This window comes from Nelumbo nucifera, chromosome 3 (assembly GCF_055504915.1).
Source record: "Nelumbo nucifera cultivar China Antique chromosome 3, China Antique-T2T, whole genome shotgun sequence".
NCBI lineage: Eukaryota > Viridiplantae > Streptophyta > Magnoliopsida > Proteales > Nelumbonaceae > Nelumbo > Nelumbo nucifera.
Genome location: NC_142651.1, coordinates 62,927,023 through 62,948,457, shown reverse-complemented (window position 1 = coordinate 62,948,457; position 21,435 = coordinate 62,927,023). Strand labels below are relative to the sequence as shown.

The 21,435-nt window shown below is 43.4% G+C and overlaps 1 protein-coding gene and 1 pseudogene across 5 annotated transcripts in view; one reads left to right on the top strand and one right to left on the bottom strand.

Annotated features, from left to right (window-relative positions):
• Window positions 1-21,435, top strand: part of LOC104609437 (uncharacterized) — a 42,651-nt gene continuing 21,216 nt past the window's right edge. For 2 of the 5 annotated variants that reach the window (XM_088901080.1, XM_088901078.1), the window contains exons 1-2: window positions 1,209-1,323; window positions 3,304-3,365. The gene's annotated coding sequence lies outside the window, so the exon portion shown is untranslated. Of the gene's footprint in view, window positions 119-1,208; window positions 1,324-3,303; window positions 3,366-21,435 lie in introns of those variants that run through there. The other 3 variants (XM_088901079.1, XM_088901077.1, XM_088901076.1) reach the window with 3 other exon arrangements.
• On the bottom strand, window positions 5,887-9,890 carry LOC148801266 (large ribosomal subunit protein eL43y pseudogene; annotated as a pseudogene).

Here is a 21,435-nt window from a genome sequence, read left to right as displayed (position 1 = left end):
CTTTATGAAGCTTTTCAGTGTGCAGTTAGGGAAGGTCAGGATCTAGGAGTGGATGCCCTGGATGTTAGTGGAAGACCTGCATTAGCTCAGCTTGAAGAGTGGATATTGTGAATTGTAGGTAGAATTTTTCCTCGTTTAGCTATCCCTTTTGATGAGTTATCTATAGCTCTACATGGTCCCTGGAAAATTCCAGTTAAAGCTTTTATTATGTGATGTTTATTATTATGGCAAAGTTCTATTAGATGGTCCTCGGATAGTTTCTGAGCAGTGGATTTTGATTAAGGAGTGGAGAGAGGGCTAGGTTTAGTCTGCTATTGCTCTTGATGACGCAAAAGTTTGGGTTTAGGTCCATGATCTACAATATAATATGTTGGATGCCTTGCTGGAGAACATCTGGGAGAGGTTCATGCTTCCTAGAATAAAGGTCATTATATTCGTGTTAAAGTTTCTATAGATATTAATCAACCTTTAAAATGTGGTGCTTTTGCCTCTGTGATGGATTGGGTTATTTCTCGTTATGAGAAACTATTCTTGTGGAAGAGTCGGCCATGGTTATAAGAAGTGTACTTTTTTTTGTTTACCGGAAGTTGATGATTTGGAAGCCTTTTTACAATCAAAGGACGATGAACCACTATGGGCTTTGGCTCAAAGCAGAAACTCCTATGAGACCTGACTGAATGGCGTCATCCAACTTGATCAGTTTTTGGTGCATGGAGATCACATGGATGATCATGAGTCTTCGAGGATGTTTCCAGAGGTGTTGTTTATGAGAGATTTGGGTAGTGGGAGAGTAGAGTCTTTGGGTGGGAGGGGTTCTCGAGGTTGGAAAAGGAGATCAACTGAGTTGACAAGGGATGACATCATGAGGGTGGCAGATAATCTAGATAGTAGAGTAGATCGTTTGAAAAAAGAATCGGCCAAACTAGATGAACTTGTTGGTCTAGAGACTAAGCTTAATATGACCATATCTAAGTTGGATCCTAGGGATTCATATATGGGTTATCTGGATTATTCTATCCTAGGAGGGAGTCTGGTATTCGGATTAGAGAAATTGGTTCAGGGTTTGGTCATTCTGCGGATTCGGATTCAGATATGCGTATGTGGAATTACCTTTCTTTTGATGGTGGACAAGGATGTATTTATGTTGTTTATTGTCTAATGGTTCTTTTTGTTTGTATATATGTGCTTTTGTTTTCTCTTATTGTTTGTTTTGTGTTATCTTTCTTTTGGTTGGCTTTTTTGTTTTGTTTAGCTACTGTTGGGGGTGATGCTGAGGCATGTTCGGGGGGAAGATTTCTGGATAGGGGGGGGCATCGTTACCAGGTGAGTTTTTCAATTTTGTTCTCTTACTTTTTGTAGGGCAGTGGTGGTTGGCCCTAAACAGCCACAAGTAGATTCATGAGAATTTGTGGTTGGAGTTGTCGAGGGTGTGGCCGACCTTTGGCAGTTAAGGGTCTGAGGTCTTTCATCACATAACAGCATCCTGATGTTGTATTTTTCTGTGAAATGAAAATAACCTTTGATAAGGCTACTCATCTGACTTTTACTTTGTGATTCCCCTATTCTGTTATTGTTCCCCCTATTGGTTTCTCTGGTGGTTTAGCTATTTTCTAGTGTAATAATGTTAAAGTAATTCCTGTTTAATCATATCAGAATTTTATTGTTTTGAAAATAGTTAATAATCCCGAGTTTTGTCCCTGGTTTTTGGTTTTTATTTATGGTGAACTTAATCGTAGCAAAAGAAATTTATTTTGGGATAACTTATTAAGTTTTAGTTAGCATCAATGATCATCTTTTTATTTTGGGTGATTTTAATGAAGTGGCTGTGGTGGATAATAATGATTTAGTTTCTTTTCCTTCTTTAAATCAGCATAGTAAATGTTATGTTTTGAAGGGTTTTGTGAAGTTGGTGAGAGATTTGGAGCTGCAGGAAGTTTTCCCTCAGGGTGGAAGAGTTTCTTGGTTTAGGTATGTCAAAGGCTTAGGTAATTTGTCGCGTTCTCTGGATAGGGTTTTTGTTTCTCCTTCTTGGATTTTAGTTTTTCAGGGTCTTTCTGTTTTCTTAGGTCCTAGCTGGGGTTCAAATCATCATTTGATTCTTGCTGAAATTAATGAGTATAGGAAGGCGAGGCCTAAACCTTTTCGGTTTTATCATATGTGGTTAAGGGATGATGGGTGTGATCAGGTTATTAGGAATGCTTGGAATTTTGATATTAATGGATATGCAGTCTATAGAATTGGAATCAAATTAGAAAGAATAAAGAGAGACTTGAGGAACTGGAATTGGAATAAGTTTGGTGACAGTCATAGCCAGTTAAGGTTAGTTGAAGAATAGATTTTACAAATTAAGGAGGTAGAGGTTAGGGATGTTAGAAGGGAGTTGGATCATTTAGAAAGAAGAATGAATGTATTGCTTAGTTATTTAGAATCTTATTGGCGGCAGAATACTAGGCAGCTTAAGTTGGAAGAAGGGGATAGGAATACCAATTATTTCCACCATGTTGCTACCATTAGACAGCATCGGAGTAAAATAGATTCAGTGAGATTGGATTATGGTAGTTGGACTAATGATCAACAAAGGATTTCAAAGAAAATTATTGTTTTTTAGGACCTTTTCACACAAAATTATTCACTTCAAAGGTTGGATTTTTATGATCTTATTTCTCCTTATATTACTCCTGATATTACTAAGGAGGAGAATAATGATTTGGTTAGGGTTCTGGATGAGCAAGAAATAAAAGAATCCCTTTATATTATTGGTAATCTTAAGGCTCTGGGTCCTGATGGTATTCCGACAGTTGTTTACAAGTCCTTTTGGGATGAAATGAAAGTAGATATTGTTAATTATATTAGAGATTTCTTTTTTAATAAAAATTTTGTTAGAAGATTCAATCATACTTTCAATACTTTGGTTCCTAAAAAGGAGAATGCTTATTTAGTTAAAGATTTTAGGCCAATTAGTTTGTGTAATGTGATTTGTAAAATCTTGGCTAAATTGTTTTCTAGAAGACTTGGGAGTTTAATTAATAAATGTATTTCTCCTTTTCAGAATGCTTTTGTTCCAGAAAGAAATTTAATGAATAATATTATTATTGTTCACGAATTTATCCATCATATAAAAAAGCTAAAAAGTGTCATGGTTATGTTGCAATTAAGATGGACATGATGAAAGCTTATGACAAAATGGATTAGGATTTTTTATTAGTGTTTTAAGAGCTTTCGGTTTTTCTAAGATTTTTTGTTAGATGATTCTCTTTTGTACTTCAACTATTTCTTATTATATTTTGATTAATGGTTTTGCAGAAGGTTTTATTCCTACTAGAGGTTTAAGACAGGGGGATCCTTTGTCACCGCATCTTTTTTAGGTATGGAAGTTCTTCCTCACCTATTAGTTAAGGAATAGGAGTTAGGTAGGATTCATGGGCTTAAGATAGCTAGAGAGGCTCCTTCAATTTCACATCTTTTGTTTGCTGATGATGTGTTTTTGTTTGTTAAATCTTCTAGAGATGAAATCCACAATTTGTTGCAAGTTGTAAATAATTTTCAGGACTTTTCTAGTCAAGTTATTAATTATAAAAAAGCAAGGGTTTATTTTAGTAATAATCTGCACCATAAATGTAGTAAATTGCTGTCTAGACAGTTAAGGATGGATAATTTGGAGTTTTGTTCTAAATATCTTGGTGTTCCACTTTTGTGGAATAAAAATTTGAGTGATTCTTTAAATTATTTATTGGATAAGTTTTAGTCTAAATTAATGGGTGGAAGGCGTCTAATTTATCCCAAGCTAACAAATTAGTCCTTTTGGAGTCTACTTTGCAATCTATCCCCAATCATGTTATGTTAGTGGTTTCCTTTCCTAACAGTTTTAATGAGAAAATTGAAAAGATTCAGAGGAAGCTTTGGTAGTCATTTGGGAGGATTCTAATGGTTTCAGGTGGACTAATTGGAATCATATCTGTACCCCAAAATCTTATGGTGGTTTGGGAATTAGGAAAGCAGGTGAAATGAATGAAGCATTTCAGTTAAAATTAGCTTGGATTTTTCTCAATCAAGACCACAGATTATGGGTGAAGCTATTGAGAAGTAAATATGTTCATCCTCATTATATTTTTCCTACGAGACTGAAATCTAACTGCTCCAGGATTTGGAGAAATATTTATATGTCTATTCTTGTTTTGAAGCCTGATCTAACTTTTAAAGTGACTATGAATTCTTCTATTAATATTTGGAATGTACCATGGATTATAATTGGTAACGAATCCACTGTTCCTATGGGCCTAGTTGATAGACAAGTGGGTAATATTTTGTTCAATGATTTAATGGACTCTAAAGGAAATTAGAATTAGATCTTGTGAGAAACATTTCGGGAGAGAATTGGGTTCCTTTTGTTTTAAATGTGCATATTTTCAGGAATATTCAATCTGATAATTTTAGTTGGAGGCTTGAAAAAAAATGGTTCCCTTTCTGTTAAAAATGCTTATATTTTAATTTGGAAGAGAAGGAAATTTCGGGTTTCCTTTGTTAGAGAAAGTTTGATTAAGAGAGTGTGGAAGCTGAATTTGCCCCTAGTTATAAATTATTTTTATGGGGAATTATTATGAATTTTGTTCCAAATTCCTCTCTTGTTGTGGAATGTGTATTTAATTGTTCCAATTTGTGTGTTTTTTGTGGCCAGTCAAATGAGATCGGATGAGAGTGTGCAATTTTCCTCCCCGTGGAATTTTAGATTGGATTTCTCATTGATCCTATAAATATTCTCCTTGAAACTTTGAACTTTTTTTAGGAAGATTCGAAAAGAGTTAAGGTGCTAGCTTAGTTGGCAATTACTTGTTATTACATCTAGATTTATAAGAATAATGTAATTTTAGATCTCAACTCTTCTCTTTGGATAGTTTACTAGTCACAATTGGAGTGGTTTTTTAAACTTATCTGAGTTCTTTTGAGTATCACCAATGGACTGGGAATCAGGGGTCTCATTTTGGTATCGTGACATCTCTAAAAACGTTTTCCTTTGGATGTTATATCTTTTGTGATGGAGGTACTATTGGTGCTAGTATGGGTACTTTTGGTCTTGTTTGCTATAAGTTTGATGGTGCTTTTCTAGCTGCTGGAGGGGGGGAATATGTAATGCAAGAAGGACTAGTTGAAGTGGAGCAATGGGCTATCTGGAACACTCTTTTGTTTGCAAAAGAAAAGGGTTTATTGACTGTGATTATCCTTTTGGATTGTTCCACCTTGATTAATGGTCTAACTTTAGCTGACTTTGGAAGTGTTTCATGGTCCTGTCTACTATTATTGGACAAAGTTGTTGGTTTGTTTAAGTCCTTATTTTTTTATATTAAGAATATTAGTAGAATTGTTAATATGCTTGCCCATGTGGTTGCTAGGGAGGCTAAATATTGTGAAACTGATATATTTTGAGTTGGGGATCTGCCTGTGTTTTTGGATTCGTGAATGGATGTAAATATTTTTTTCATAATAGTAATGACTTGGGCCGGTTTTAGTTTGGTTTATGATATAATAAACCGTAGACAAACCAATTGACCATTTTTAGAAACTAATCAAATCAGGTTGAATTAGTCCAGTTTAGTCAGTTTCAATCATTTTGTAAATAGCCCTAGTATTGATAGGTGTCTAAGCCACTCCCAAACTTAATGTCCCCTTAACTGAGACTTAAAAAGGGTTGATTAGGTCAATTGGTATGTTTGCTGGCTCGTTCCATCAGAGGCACGGATTCTAATCCTATCGGCTTGTTATTTCCACTACGACCAACTTGGGTATAAATCCTTTACTTTTCTTCGAAGTTCCTCCCATTCTAACATTGTCCAACACCACCACCATGGTGCCACCAACTCAATAACTAGTGTCCACCTCCAGTAACCAAGTTCTAACCTAGTTGGGATATCAGAAATCAAATAAAGAACTACAAATGTTTCATAGTTGAAAATTGAATACTAAAAAAAGTAAGAAGAACCAAGGGTCTCAATCCTCAATTTGTTCCCTCATCTTGTGAATGGTGCTTTTATCATCCATGGCTCTAAAAATGTTCAACGTATAATTACCACCTACTTTAACTTCGCCATAGTCTTTGTTGCCCCAATTTCCAACAACCTTCCTCACTATATACTTCCGATAGAGCTACTATGCTGGCTAAACTCCATTTGTTTAATTTGTTTTCAAAGACTAGCCCCATAGTTGATACCGTATTTCACTACAATTTCTACTTTCTTTGTTTGCTTTATAAGTGTGACTGGGTGAAGTAAAGGCTGACCATGACAGATGGAAAGATGCAAAAACCCTAGACAAAGCTAAATCCCAGAATATAGAGCGGCAATCAGACCATTAATCATTTGGTGAGTTGATCTCCATTCAATCTAAATGTACAACTAACCAGTTATAGGGGGCTTAGATCACCTAACTCCAAATATACAACCTTAACTTGTTGACACTTTCCTTTGTGGGCTTGCCTCCAGGCTTGAGAGTAGGACTTCTGAGATGATTGGGGTATTTCACGCTCGACCTTTGTCTTTGTAGAGTCTTGTGGGTGCCCTTTAGGGTTCTCGGTTGGAGGATTGGCTTAGAGGGGCACCTAGTGAACGAGTGGAGCTGCAATTGGGGTACGCCCAAGGTATTCCATCCCTTCCATCATTGTGACTAGTTAACCGACTGCCTTTTGCAAGGCAATGAACTCTTTGTGGGTCACATGCTTTGGTTGTCGAACCTCACAAGGAGGGGAGGAGCGTCGGGAGTGAGATCCTCATGATGGAGACTAAGTGCCAAAGCGGTCAAAGGTGTTCTTTGGAGGCATGATTGTTAGTGCACAAGAGGGAAAGAAATTGGAGGCTTTTTGTACCAATTCCCATAGACAACACCAGTCTGATGCTGTCCGAACTGAGCTGGAGCCGAGGCTGACATGCATCAAATAATTCTGCTAACTTGGACGAGTCGAGATGGAAGGATGAAGTAATGCACTAAATGGATTTATAACCAAAGTGATTGTTAGAGGCCTAAAGATGAGGTCCCCAGGGAAGGTACTCCGATGCTCATGTTAGTAATGAGTGATGAGATCGGTTGGGTTGAGGTGTTTAGGACAAACTAGTTTGGGTCGAAGGGAGAGGTATGAAAGCAAGAGGGCAAGAGAGAAAGAGGTTGAGAGAGAGATTAAAGAGAGCAAAACTTTGGGGGAGATTCCTTTAAATAGTTAAGTGTCGTGGTGCACTCGAATGCGTTCCTTGCGGGGTTCAAGGGAAGAGATCACTTGCCAAGGTCTTTGGGTGGCTCCGCTCTCCCTGGCGAGGGCACTTATTTGTGAGAGATTATGCTTAATTCCTCCGAGGTTCTCACTTGTGGGATTATCTACCGACCTTAGTTTGTGGCATGCTAATCCATTGACATGGCCCGAAGAGGTCGATTGGGCCTGAGACACGACAATGTTCATGTGGTAACTACAATTGGCTGAGGTACGACCCTAACAGTATTAATCTTATTTCTTAAGATAATACAGTATTGAATTATTACCTAAAACACATAAAAACTCTATTTTATACGTCAAATTTTAAACCCATTTTCACTTTTCTATTAGTATATAATGCCCATACTTGGCTTGGCTTCACATTTAGGCCATAAAAATAAAATTAGAATATCTTTTTATAAAGAAAAGTTCAATTAAAATATCTTATTAAAAATATCATGTAATGCCAGTACTTGGAAATGGATGGTTATTCAAATATTTCAATTTTTTAATCTAACTCAAGTTAAAGACATTTTGAAGAATTACAATAAAAAGTCTGAAAATCTAAGTTTATACTTGATTTGAATCAAAAGATAGGGAAAGGAAGAAAAACTCCGAGGGCCACCACATTCTTTCATAATCGAGTACTGATGTAGTGTGATCTGGTCACTCCTAGCTAGCAGGGGCCTCGCTCCTACCTGGCAACGGATAGCACCTGAGAAGGAGAAGAAGACGAAGGATTCCCGAGGAGCTCGCCCGGCGGGAACACTTTGATGCTTAAGTTAGAACTCGGTGTAGAGCTTAGAGAGTTGAGAAGAAATAAATGCTAAGAGTGAAGATGCGCAGTTTTCGATTACAAAAATTCAATTATTCTTTTCCTTGGGGGTCGGAGCCCTTCTATGTTAACGCTCAAATCGGGTGTAACCGCCTCTGATTCTCTTCTATACCCGTTATTTGTCAGGCTGATTCGATTGGTGCAGGTATCCGTCGTAGGGTACGGCCTTGTCAGCTGAGAGACGTTATGCAGAGCCAGCGTGCATGACGCCGCCTAACATGAGACGTAGGCGCAGTCCTCTGGACTGGCAGGTGCTGCACCACCAGACAAAAGACGTGGGAGCAGTCTGACAAGCACGGTCTTGTCGGATGAGAAGTTTCCCGAAGACACCGGGTTACTCAATAGCGAGCTCCCTTGTAGTGAACTCCTTCGTAGCGAGCTCCCTTGTAGCGAGCTCCTTCATAGCGAGCTCCAATAGCGAGCTGCCTTGCAGCAAGCCGTTCTGTAGCGGGTTGTAGCGAGCTGTCTTGTGGTGAGCTGTTCTGCTGGGGTTTCAGTGAGCTCATTACGTCGAGTTGTGGCCAAGCTGTCACTTATGTCGAGTCATATCCACGTGTCCCTTAGTTAGGAGGTCGTGTCAAATCACCCTCTATCAATTGCCCCCCACTCCTTGGGCTAAAGGTCTTACTCTAGCACGGGGAGTTCATGAAGTGACGGGTGGATTTGACCCATAATTTAAACTAGGTTGATTGACCGCATGAGGTATAGGCGCGGATGTCAGGCAATTTCTGGATTTTTCGGGCACCAAAAATCGCGCCAAGCTGCCTTCAGTTTCGAAAGACGTGCAACCAGCTTTATTTCAGTCTCGGAGGACGTATAACTGGCTTTATTATAAGTCGTTGGATTCGCTTTGATCGAGACCGTTGGTTTTTTGGGCACAGTGGCTATAAAGAGGAGGGCCCCAGGCCTCAATTTCTTTACGCCAACCTGCCTTGCTTTCAGTTCGAGGTCGCGCCTTTGTCTTGTTTGCTCGAGCTCTCCCCGTTCTCGTCGCTTTTTCAGTTCACTTTTCTGGTGAGTCCTCTACTCTGTCCAAACAATGTCTGGGTATCCGTACTACGGTGGCTTTTCCCGAGACGGTAATCAGAGTGAAGTCCCCTCGTACTCCGGAGGTCCAAGAGGCCTCTGATAACTTGGCTTCCACTTCCCGAGGTCGGGAGCCGGATAGCTTCGGCCCTTCTTCCATGTCTATGGAGAGACTTCAAGCACTAGTCTCTTACTATAACCTCCCTAGGGATCTCATTTACAGCCTCCCATCTGGCAACTATCCCTGGGAACACGGTCACGACGAGATCATGATCTTTGAGGAGCAGCTCGTGGCTGGTCTCCGACTCCCTCTACACCCTTTGATAGTGGAGGTTCTTACCCACTTCAATGTCACCATAGACCAACTCCACCCTAACTCAATCCGGAATGTGGTCGGGACAATCTCTCTGTTTTTTGAGTACTGTCTTCCTCTTTCCCTTGATACCTTTGCCACTATTTTGTCAATTAAGAATGCCTCCCCCGGAGCCTCTCCTGAAAGGCACTTTTATTACTTTCCCCCCGTCTTGGCTTCAAGCTCCTCCACGAGCTATCAAATAGGATCCCAGCCTGGAAGAGGGTCGTCGTTCAGGATCCAGGCGTTGAGTTAAATCCGAAGGTTCGGGAAACGCTGCAGTCTTGGGTGGGGGTAGGCTTCCTCTGTTCGGATTACCTGGCTGAGGACAATCTCGTGCAGGCCAGCCTGAGCCCCGGTAGGTTACCTTTAGCTCGCCTTTTTTTTTCTTTTTCATTTTTTTTTTGCGAGTTGGACTAATGCCTTGTGATTCTTACAGCCAACATGTCTGGTGTGGATGCACGTCGCCTTTTGTCGAGCAACCAAAAGAGTAGGGCGAAGATGTTGCGCCCCAACCAAGCGTCCACTTTTGGGGCTGCCGAGTTCGAGGCTGCGGACCCAGCCTTTGTTCTGCAGCCGGAGGTTCCACCTATTCCGTTTGAGGGGGTAGTTGCGGGAGGCGGTGAAGAAGAAGAGGTTCCACCCCAAGAGCAGTACCCTCCGGCCGCGCGGTCCGGCCCCACCGTCTTCCTGCGGTTTCCAACCGAGGGGAGGGACGAAAGCGTCACCAACTTCCTCGTGGCCTCACGGAGGAGCCGACAGGCGGTCAGTCACGAGGAGATCGTGAACGGGGCCGGGATGCACCCTAGGTAGCTCTCTAAGCTAGCCTCGGCTCACTGCATGGTGGTAAGTGCTGCTCGAAGTCCTACCGCTCGAGGTTCAAGCTTTGCCGTTGGCTGGTCTGGAAGAAGTTCTCCAGCCTTAACCTTGAAGGCGTAACAATGAGGGACCTAGCCCTAGAGACGGTGGACACTGTGGAGGATGAGGAGCCCGACTCCCTAGAGGAGAGTGACGAGGATGTAGAGGTGGTGGGACCTTGAAGCTGGTTGCCTTTTTCTTCTTCTGAATGATTCTTTTGAAGTGGTTGCTCCCGGGTGGCTGAGCCCAGTTCTCTTTCTTTTCATTTTACCTTGATGTACTCTCCCGGGCTGTGAGGCCCAGTTTTTTTTATTAGGACTAGTAATGAAATGTTTCCCCCTTTATTTTTTGCTAAGTGTCATGCGCTTTAATCTTTTGCCGAAGTGACTATTTCACTCGAACTGTTAGAGCTAAATGCCCGAAGTGGGGTTTCTCGATTATTATTACCCCGAGCTGTCTCCCAGTACTTGGTAGGGGTGATTTTATAACGTACACCGAGGTGACCAACATAGCGAGCATATGCCCGACCTGTATGCACCTGGGTTACTTAAGTTGAAGTCGGTTTTCCCTGACGGGTCCAACTTGTATACTGGAGCGGGCTATGCATCATATGATTCACATCCTAGCTGCTTGTGCCTTTGGTATTAATACTTAGCCTATGCCAAAGAGGTTAAGTCTTATACGATGCTGAGGTCTTCGTTAGCTCGGCGTTTTAGCCCTTGGGCTGGGGGAGTGACTTATGGTCCACTCTACTAGAGTTCGCCCATGCCATAGAGGTGACTGGGTCCTATAGTGCCGAGGTCTTCGTTGGCTCGGCATTTTGGCCCTTAGGCTCGGGGAGTGACTACGGTCCACCCCCTTCTGGAGTTCACCCATGCCGAAGAGGCAACTGGGTCTTATAGTGCTGAGGTCTTCGTTGGCTCGACATTTTGGCCCTTAGGCTCGAGGAGCGACTACGGTCCATTCAGCTCGGTGATTACAGGTAATATTGCCTTAAGTTGACAATATTCCTTGCCCGAGGTACTTGTTTCCCTTCTAGGGTTTCGAGCTCATACATTCCTTCCCCGAGCACCCACTTTACTCGGTAGGTTCCTTCCCAATTTAGCCCGAGCTTACTAACACCGGGCTCAGGTACCATAACTTTACAAAGGACTAGGTCTCCGACACGGAGGTTCCGCTTCTTGACCCTGGCGTTATAGTACCGAGCGATAGCTATGATTATAATCCTAGCAAGTGTATTAGTTATCAAGTAGTATACAAATATCGTTCCCACGGGGATTTAACAAAATAAGTATTAGAACCACAATCTTCCCTAATTATGTGGACAATCGAAATTCAGATTTGAGCAAGAACTTCTGAAAATAAAAACTAGAAAAAGAAAACAGAAGCAAGGGTGATCACTAACCGAATATGCAATGGATGAAATCGCTAAGGCTTTTGGTCCACCTAACCAATGTAATGAATATTAATGGATTCGATTAACCTAGATTACTTGTCATTCCCATAAGCTGAGGTCTTTCCAATTTTATTTAATATTCTCTCTTGAGATATACTAAAACTACGCCCATCAGGTAACCCTTCGATCTCTCGAGTAGAGCTCTCAAGATGGAAGTGCATTAAATCCAATAAAAACCATTAAATTCAGATGAATCATGTATATATATCTCTATATACCATTCAATTCACACTAAGAACTATTCAGTCGATTATGTGAATTCCTCTCTCGATTCATTCACATAACCCAAATCAATTAAGAGGTGGCCAAGCTCTTAATTGCATTAAGCACAATAATTCATAGACTATATGGAAATCACAATCTTGGATAAATCATAAAAATAAAAATATATTCATTCAGCTCGATGATTACAGGTAATATTGCCTTAAGTTGACAATATTCCTTGCCCAAGGTACTTGTTTCCCTTCTAGGGTTTCGAGCTCATACGTTCCTTCCCCGAGCACCCACTTTACTCGGTAGGTTCCTTCCCAATTTGGCTCGAGCTTACCAACACCGGGCTCAGGCACCATAACTTTACGAAGGACTAAGTCTCCGACGTGGAGGTTCCACTTCTTGACCTTGGCGTTATAGTACCGAGTGATAACTATGATTATAACCCTAGCAAGTGTACTAGTTATCAAATAGTATAAAAATATCGTTCCCACGGGGATTTAACAAAATAAGTATTAGAACCATAGTCTTCCCTAATTATGTGGACAATCGAAATTCAGATTTGAGCAAGAACTACTGAAAATAAAAACTAGAAAAAGAAAATTGAAGCAAGGGTGATCACTAACCGAATATGCAATGGATGAAATCGCTAGGGCTTTTGGTCCACCTAACCAATGTAATGAATGTTAATGGATTCGATAAACCAAGATTACTTGTCATTCCCATAAGCTGAGGTCTTTCCAATTTTATTTAATATTCTCTCTCGAGATATACTGAAACTACACCCTGAACGATGCCGAAATTACTGAGTGATGCCGAAACTGTAAAAAATCATCCGATTTGCCTTTCTTTGCTTCTGATGCCTTCTTTCATGCCCTGAACCGAAATACAACAAATATGAGTCCAATTAAGTACTAATTCAATATGAAAGACAGAATATTTGGGGATAAAAATATGATAAATTCTACTCTCATCACCGAGCTACTCTCTGCTGGTAGGCCGTAGTCCTAATGTATTAGAGGTCCCGTACCTCGTCAAGTTGGTCGAGGTTGGTGCGTAGCTCGTCTTCGTTTGCTTTGTCATCGTATACTTCTAGACATAGTGTGGGAACCTCGATCTCAGCTGGGATGACTGCTTCAGTGCTATAAGTGAGGTTGAAGGGGGTCTCGCCTGTTACGGTCTTCATCGTGGTCCGATAAGCCCATAGTACATTGGGTAGCTCGTCTACCCATAGTCCCTTAGCTCGGTCGAGGCGTGCCTTCAGTCCACAGAGAATGGCTCTATTCGTGACCTCCTCTTGGCCATTTTCTTGAGGGTGCACCACCGAGGTGAAGTTTTGTTGAATTCCCATATCTTTGCACTAATTCTGGAATTTTATATCATCGAAGTACTTACCATTGTTAGAGATCAGTACTCAGGGTAGTTCGAAATGACACACTATATTCTTCTAGAAGAAGTTCTGCACATTCCGTGCTATGATCGTTGTGAGAGGTTCAACTTCTACCCACTTGGTGAAATAATCAACTGCCACCACTAAGAACCTCCTCTGCCCTGTTGCTGGCTGAAATGGTCCGAGTATATCAATCCTCCATTGTGCGAAAGGCCACGGGCTGGTGAGATACTTCAGGTCGGCGGCAGGCTGGTGGTGGATGTTGGCATGCTTCTAGCACTTGTCACATCTTCTGACGAGCTCGATCACATCTGCCTTCATCGTTGGGCAGTAGTATTCCTGTCGTAGCGCTTTCTGGGCGAGAGCCCTGTCCCCCAAGTGTCTGCCGCACAGGCCCTCATGAGTGTCTCAGAGCACGAGCTCGGCCTCGGAAGGTCACAAGCAGCACAGATAGGGGAGCGTGTAGGATCTTTGGTACAGCCGTTAGTCAATTATGACGTATTTGGCCGCCTGATGCTCTACTCTTCTAGCAGCATTACGATCTGCAGGAGGGTCCTGCGCAGCAGGAAGCTCGTAAGCGGATCAATCATTCTCGGCTCTGCTTGAACGATAGGAGCGACCTCCTCTGCCTCCTCGAGACAGTTAGGCCGAGACAAGTTCTCTATATACACGATTCTCATGGTATTATCACTGGTGCAGGCTAACCGGGATAGGGCATCGGCTTCAACATTCTCAGATCTCGGGATTTGCTTGATGAAGTGTGACTGGAAGTTGAGTAGAGCCTCCCTTACTTTGGCTAAGTAAGCGATCATGGTTGGCTCGCGAGCTTCATATTCACCAATAACTTGGTTGACCACGAGCTGAGAATCGCTGCAGATGACGATGTGCTTGGCTTTCACTTCGTTTGCTAGAGCCAGTCCGGTTATTAATGCCTCGTACTCTGCTTCATTGTTGGACACTGCGAACTCAAAGCATAACGCATACTCCAGTTTCACCCCGCTTGGTCCAAATAAAACGATTCCAGCTCCGCTGCCCTGCTAGTTGGACGAGCCATCCACGTGAAGGATCTAGGGCTCCTCATCCCAGCTCGGGTTCAGTCTAACTAGGAGAGAAGCCGCACTGGTTGCTACCTCACGATGCTCGAGCCCAACCAGCCTAGGAACCTCGGGCTCATCCGACCTAGGGGCCTCGGGCTTGACTGGCCTAGGGACTTCGGTGCTGAAAGTGCATTCCGCGACAAAGTCAGCTAAGGCTTGGGCCTTGATAGTAGTTCGCGGCTTGTACTAGAGGTCGTATTCGCTGAGCTCGATGACCCACATTGTCAGTCTACTAAAGACCTCGGGCTTGAGCAAGACTTGCCTCAGAGGCTTGTTGGTGAGGACGATGACAGTATGAGCTTGGAAGTACGGATGGAGCTTCCGAGCTGCAATGACTAGCGCATACGTCAACTTTTCGATCTCTGGGTTCCTTGTCTCTGCACCCTACAACACTTTGCTAACATAGTAGATAGGTCGTTGGACCCGATCTACTTCTCTTATCAGTACTGAGCTGACCACCTCGTCACTTGCCGAGATGTACAACTCCAAAACATCACCCTCCTCGGGTCGGGTTAAGATTGGGATACTGGCGAGGTACCTTTTGAGCTCGTCGAACGCGAGCTGGCACTCTTTGATCCATTCAAAGCCTTTGCTTTTAATTGCCTTAAAGAAAGGCAGGCAGCGATATGCCAATTTGGACATGAAGCGGCTCAGAGTGGCTATACAACCATTCAGCCTCTGAACCTCCTTCAATTTCCGGGGTGGTCTCATATCTAGGATTGCCTTAATTTTTTCTGGGTTGGCCTCAATGCCGCGCCGGTTGACGATGTACCCTAGGAATTTACCCGAGGTGACACCGAAGGCACATTTGTTTGGGTTATGAAACTTACGCAAAATTTTGAAAACATAGTGCAAATTTTTTATTAGATCACTTGAAAACTGAGTTTTGACGACTATGTCGTCTACATAGCATTCCACTTGCTTGCCGGTCAATGGCTCAAACAACTTATTTACAAGTCTTTGGAAGGTAGCCCCGGCATTTTTCAATCCGAAGGGCATGACTTTGTAACAGTACAGGCCTAGCTCAGTTATAAAGGCTGTTTTTTCTTCGTCGGCAGGGTCCACTCTTATCTGGTTATAGCCTGAGTAGGCGTCCAAGAAACTTAGCAACTCATTCCCTGAGGTCGCATCCACGAGGCGGTCAATCTTGGGGAGTGGGAAGTAGTCCTTGGGATAAGCTCAGTTCAGGTCGGTATAATCAACGCACATGCGCCATTTACCGCTAGCCTTCTTTACCAGGACTGGGTTGGCTACCCATCTCGGGTAGTGGACCTCTCTGATAAAGTCGGCTGCGGGGAGCTTCCCGACCTCCTCGTCAACTGCTCTCCAGCACTCTGGGGCTAAGTTGCGTTTCTTCTGTCTAACGGGCCTAACTACAGGATCAGTATTTAGCTTGTGAGTGATGATGCTTGGGTCTATGCCGGGCATCTCTACCGCGAACCATGCAAAAACATCTAAATTTTGAAGTAAAAAACTTACCAGTTGAGATCGCAGGGGGTCCTGGATTGAAGCGCCGATCTGGAGTGTCTGAGCTGGGTCCTCTGCCGAGGTTGGGACGGAGACGATCTCTTCTGTAGGTGTAGCTCGCTCTTCGCATTGCTCTGTAGGTCTTTCAAGCTCGAGGTCATCGGCCACCTTGGCTTTTCCTTTGAGGGCGATGACATATCACTTGCGAGACTCGAGCTGGTCGCCTTGTGCTACCCCAACTCCGAAGTCCGTGGGGAACTTCATCACCAAATAATAGGTGGAGACCACCACATGAAGAGCATGGGTGATGGGCCAACCTATTATGGCGTTGTACGGGGAGGGAGTTGCGACCACCAAGAAGTCATGGTTGAGCCTCACTATGCTAGGCTAGGTGCCGACTTCCACAGGTACTGTGATTCTCCCCAGGGGCCTGACTTCCTCTCCACTGAAGCCTACCAAGGGAGTACTTGCGGGCTTGAGGTCGCTCTCTTGGAGCTGAAACTTGTCGAATGCTACCTTGAAAAGAATGTCTGTCGAGCTACCAGAGTCGACGAGGACACGCTTGACTTTGAAATCATTAATCCTTATCTTCACGACGAGTGTGTCATCGTGGGGGTAATGGACTCCGCGCGCGTCGTCCTCGGTGAAGAAGATCAGGTCCTCTGTCCTTGGCCGCTTCGGGGTGTTCTGCTCTTCCCTTCCGACCTCTCGAGTTGATGTCCGAGCTGCAGCTGAGGTGCAACCCGCGATGATTGAACCTCCGACAATCACATTAATAGTCCCCCGAACTGGTCTCTTTTCAGGGGGCTGCCTCTACGGCTGCTCTGCTTGCCTGTTGCTAGACTCGGGAGCATCTCTACCTTGCTCCCCTTGCCGTCCTGCTTTATTACTACTATTTTGTACAAAATTTCTTAAGTATCCGCGATGGATGAGATCTTCTATCTCGTAGCGGAGGTTCTTACAATTCTCGGTACTATGACCGTGATCTTTATGAAAACTACAATACAAGTTCTTAATTCTTACATTGGGGTCCCCTTTCAGCTGGGGGTGGCCATTTCACATACGGGGCATCTTTGATCACCATAAGGATCTCGGCTCGCTTCGCGTTCAGGGGTGTGTAGTCAGCCCTTTCCGTTGGAGGAGCTCGGAAAGGCTGACCTAGTCTTGCCCTCTGAGCTGGGTCTTTTTTCTTCTTGCTATCCCCTTGGATCGAGGGCTCACCTTCCCTTTTCCTTTTCTCGGGCACACTTTCATTTTTCTAGCTGATCTCCTCCTCCGTTCCTATGAATTGGTCCGCGAGCTTGATGAACTCGGTTACAATCTTGGGCTGATTGACCACCACGTGCCACTTGAACTCTTTGTGTGTGATGCCTCTCTTGGCTGTTGTGAGCTGCACTGCGGGGTCCAAGTCGGGTATCTGCAAACAAGCGTCATTGAATCACTTGATGTAACTCCGGATGGACTCTCCTTCCCTTTGGACTATGCTGAGGAGACTCTCTTGGGTTCTCGAGTACCGCTTGCTGGTGACGAAATGAGAGGTGAAGACTTGCACGAACTGCGCCCAACTTCTTATTGACCCGGGCACGATGTTTCGGTACCACGTGCGGGTTACTCCTTTGAAAGTGGTAGAGAAGGCCACGCACATGCAGGAGTCACTGACCCTAGCCAAGTGCTTCTGCGACTGGAAGGCGTCGACGTGGTCATTTGGATCGAACGATCCATCGTACTTGTCCAAGGGAGGAAGCTTGAAGTCCTTTGGCATAGGGACGACTAGAAAATCTAGAGACGGGGGGGACGACACTGAGAGGAGCGGAGTGGCTTTCACTTCGTCCGAGCTTACCTCTTCCATTCCCTTGAGCTCGGGCAGGTTGTGAGTGGCAGTTCGGCGAGCTCGGCGGCGTCTCCGCTGCTTCGTTGGCTCGGCGTTAGTACTGCTTGTTTCTGTGTTGTCGAGCTCGATGGGCCCAGGAAGGGGTTCGGGTTGCTGCTGATGGTTGTGAACTGAAGGGCCTTGTCTACAGTTTGTGGCCAAGACCTCGAACTGATTTTCGGCGAGCAAAATCTCGAACTGCGAGGGCCGAGGCGATGTGGATCTGACTGGCTGAGAGGCCCCCGACCTGACTACAGGCTGCGAGGTGGGGGGAATAACTTGTCTTTCTCTCCAGGCTGCGAGGTTGAGAGGTCTCTCCTCGGCGGGGGAGACGCTCGCTACGATGGTGGGGCTAAGCCTGCTGTGCAGCGGGGTGTCGAGGTGGAACTTGTTGTTGATGTTGAGGCAGCGTTGGAGACTGCTACTGGTAAACGTGGTGGAGCATTTGCTGCTGGTACAGCTGAAACTGGTGAGCCTGCTAAATTTGAGCTTGCATAGCTCGCACACAGTGTACTAGGTTTTCTAGCTAGTTTTGTCGAACCACCGGGAGAATTGATGGTTCTACAAAGGTCACCTCTACCAGCGAAGGGAGTGGAGCATTTACTGGCGCCATAACCTGAGGCGCGCTAAGGGTAGGGACTCTATCTGCGGAGAGGGGTACAGTGAACTGGTCAATGCAGACGGTAGGGAGCTGAGGTCATTCTCCGGAGGTGTTTTGGTCAGCACTTCGTCCGACATTGCTGGAGGAAGCCATTGAAGTCTTACTGAAGTTGCTTGGTGAGAGGCTTTTTGAAGCGTTTCCCACAGACGGCGCCAAATGATGTAGCACGATTTGGTCACTCCTACCTAGCAGGGGCCTCGTTCCTAGCTGGAAATGGACAGCACCTGAGAAAGAAAAGACGAAGGATTTCCGGGGAGCTCGCCCGGCGGGAACACTCCAATGCTTAAGTTAGAACTCTGTGTAGAGCTTAGAGAGTTGTGAAGAAATAAATGCTAAGAGTGAAGATGCGTAGTTTTCGATTACAAAAATTCAATTATTCTTTTCCTTGGGGGTCGGAGCCCTTATATATTAACGCTCTGTCAAATTGGGTGTAACCGCCTCTGATTCTCTGCTACACCCGTTATTCGTCAGGTTGATTTGATTGGTGCAGGTATACGTCGCAAGGTACGGTCCTGTCAGTTGAGAGACATTATGCAGAGCCGGCGTGCACGACGCCGCCAGACAAAAGACGTGGGAGCAGTCTGACAAGCATGGTATTGTCGGATGAGAAGTTTCTCGAAGACTCCAGTTTACTCAATAGCGAGCTCTTTTGTAGCGAGCTCCCTTGTAGCGAACTCCTTCGTAGCGAGCTCTCTTGTAGCGAGCTCCTTCATAGCGAGCTGCCTTGCAGCAAGTCGTTCTATAGTGGGCTGTCTTGTGGCGAGCTATTCTGTTGGGGTTTCAGCGAGCTCATTACACCGAGTTGTGGCCAAGCTGTCATGCTGAGCTGTCACTTACGTCGAGTCATATCCACGTGTCCCTTATTTAGGAGGTCGGGTCAAATTACCCTCCATCAAGTACCAAGTCTAATCCCTTCAACTTCAAACTTTAAACAAGAAAGGTCACATTGTGAAGAGTCTCACTGATTTACCATATTAATGTAGTCCTTGTTGTATTGTATCTCTTATTTTGTTGTTCTTTAGCACCGCAAGGGCTTTTCTATAAATATTGTTATTTTATTAATCTTTATATTGAGGCTCTTGAGGTTGGGCCAAACTATTTAATTCTTCACCCCAGAAATCTTTCTTCTCCTATCTAGTATGATCTACTTGTTTGACATGGTATCAGAGCAGGTTGCTCTGTAATCAGTACTTGCTTCATGCTCACTCTCTGGCATCTCAAAGGTTACTGATTTCTGTGTACTTTGTTTGAAGATAGGGCTGTTCTGATTAACCCTAGTCCTTGCTCTCCAGTCTACAATTTTATCAAGAGAGGTCTTCCTAGAACTCTCCTGGAAATCTTTTGTTTGGAAAGAAACTTGATTGGTTGTGTCGCCCTAGTCTATTCTACTGACTCAGAAATGTTCTTTGAGGTTGGACAAGTTTTTGGAGGAGTTCTGGTCTTCTTTCTAGGGCGACAATAGTTTTCTTCTTCATTCCTTGGATTGGTGTATTCTCAAGTATTCCCGAAGCTTCGAACACTAAATCCTTGGCTACTATTGCTTCATATTGAGGGGTTTCAATAGACCTACTACATTCCTCTTCAAGCTTCTCATCTGAATTCTATCGGTGATTGATTTCAACTGCACAAAGTAATACCCTATCTGGAAAACTCCCTACATCTGGTTGGTGAATCTCTTTATTTTCTCAACCGACTATCATTTACTTAGAACCCTAGTTTTTTGTGTACTATCCTTGGGTATCTTTACCCTTTGGTTACTTGGTAGGAGTTGTATTTAGTACTGGGGGATATTTAATCCTCTCCTCGGTTCAATAGTCCTGGAACACTCAGGTTGGATTGTCAACACAACACACACTTTAGTTGGTGTTTTTCTGTATAGTTTCTTAGAGGATTTTGATTCCTTATAAAGTGGCATATCAGTATTGAAGATATTTGATTATATTTCTCTTCTAGACCAGATTTCATTGCTATTTGTCTGCATTGCTTGCTGCAACCTTGATATTAAGTTCCTTTTCTCTAAGAAAGTTTTGTGTTTAGTTGATGCAATACTACCTTTTAGTACTTAAACTACTGTTGAATTAAGTGAAGTGGTTAACAACCCTGAACTACAAATATCAGTGCTACTACTTTTCTCCCTAGGTTGCCTTTATTTATTTCTAATGGTTGAAAAAGTAGATATTATCCCTATGAAATTTGATGGAACCAACTACAGTATGTGGAAATTCCATTTCGATTTATTCATTGATGGCAAGGGACGTGAAGGTTACTTGAATGACATTGTCTGCAAGCCTGATGATGCAGACAACAAAGCCTTTGCATAATGGAAGTTGGGTAATTGAAGATTAGTCTCATGGATTCTAAGTTCTATTGCACCTCATATTTTTGTTCCTATGAGAAGATTGAGAACAACCCATGAGATGCATTCCTATTTGAAGAAGGTTTACCATTAGTCCAATATCTCTTAGCAATATCAGCCTATTGCTAGGGGGACAAAAACGATACAGGAATACTATGCAAGTTTCATTGATTTATGGGTAGAGTATGAACTGGTTCACACTGAACCATCGGATCCCATAGAGCATGTCAAGTATCTACAAAAGCATTTTGAGAGTAGAAAGGTGAAACAATTCCTTATAAGGTTGAGATCTGAATATGAAATAATTAGGTCAAATATTTTGAGTAAAGGAACTCTTCCATATTTAGACTCTGTGATGGGAGAGTTGTTGAGGAAGGAGACTAAACTCTTGACTACTGCAAATATAGAGGGAAAACAACTTGATTCAAGGACTGATATTGTTTTTATTGCACATGGGAGTCCGAAATCTTGTGGAATCCCTCTAAAGCTCAATGTTATGAGTCTAAGGGGTTTCGACATATAGCTTCACACTATAAGAATAAGAATGTATGCACCTATTGCAAACAACATGGTAATATCATTCTAAGACTGCCCAATTCATCCATCCAAGGGCACTATGAAGAAGA